The following is a 1,211-nucleotide window of genomic DNA, read 5'->3' as shown; positions in this document are numbered from 1 at the left end:
CTAAAATAAAATGTCTTCAATAGATCAAAAAAAAAGAAAAGCTATTTTTAAAAATTGAATGTGAGCTCCATTCTCTCTCTCCATCTGTATACTTATTTATTTTCCTCTTTAGTTAGTGTCTCAATAATTTTCTTCACTATTTTGTAAGCATATTTTGTATTACCGTTCTTTTTTTGGGGGGGAGCAATTTTTTATTTTTATAACAGATGGAATCAATTGAGTCACATCCCCTTTACCCCACCCTGGAAGCAAGTACTTTTAATGGATTCTTTTTAACAAACACACTAAAAAATCACTCAATTCTGCCGGCATTGGAAGCATTTCTGGGCCATAAGTCTACACATTCCTTTGCAACTGGTCCAGTGATGGCAAAATCTTTCATTTCACCTTGATTGTTTACTATGACCCTCACATTGTCTTCAAAGTAAAGAAAGACACCGTCTTTTCTCAGATAGGACTTTCGTTGTCGTATTGCCACTGCTCACTTCTTCCTGACCTCAGGTTTGCCTTTCTTGACCGTGGCCATCACCATGTCACCCACACCAGCGGCAGGCAGTCTGTTCTGCCATTCCTGGATCCCCTTCACAGAGATGATGTGCAGATTTTTAGCTCCTGTGTTGTCCGCACAGTTGATTACGACTCCGACTGCAGACCCAAGGAGATCCGGAACTTGGCCGCAGAGGACCCACCATGTCCTATCTTCGACAGGCCAGAAAGGGACAGAAAGTGCATTACCTTTCATTTGGGTCATTGCTGTTATTTTATCTTCAGTTTTAGAAGTAATTTTCCATATGAAATTAAACCTATTTGTATGCTTTCTATAACAAGCCTATCTGTTATACTTTCTATAGGAGATTTTATTTTATTCATTTTGCTCTTCAAACCTAAAATATTTTATTAATTTTAAATGTCTTTAATATATCTGGTAAAGGACTTATGCTTAAAAAACTCTTTTCGGGAGAAGGGAGGGAGGAGAGCGAGGACCCCCAGCGAGCCCAAGCCCCAGCACGCATCCAGATCAGGAGCAGCGCGCCCGGCAGCACACCGGCCCCTCCCATCCAGGTGGGTTGGAGGACCCGAGCGGAGCCCCGCCCCTGAACCCAGACGCGCGGCCCGCGGAGCGAGCCCAGCCGGAGAAGGGAGGGAGGAGAGTGAGGACCCCCAGCGAGCCCAAGCCCCAGCCCGCGTCCAGATCAGGAGCAGCGCGCCCG

The 1,211-nt window shown here is 44.9% G+C and overlaps 1 pseudogene; it reads right to left on the bottom strand.

Annotated features, from left to right (window-relative positions):
- Positions 1-292: 292 nt before the first annotated feature.
- On the bottom strand, positions 293-732 carry LOC130038129 (60S ribosomal protein L23-like; annotated as a pseudogene).
- Positions 733-1,211: the final 479 nt, after the last annotated feature.

Source organism: Sorex fumeus, unplaced genomic scaffold, assembly GCF_029834395.1.
Source record: "Sorex fumeus unplaced genomic scaffold, SorFum_2.1 ptg000073l, whole genome shotgun sequence".
In the NCBI taxonomy this organism is placed as follows: Eukaryota; Metazoa; Chordata; class Mammalia; order Eulipotyphla; family Soricidae; genus Sorex; species Sorex fumeus.
Note: the sequence above shows the minus strand (reverse complement) of the source record. Positions and strands in the feature narration are given on the sequence as shown.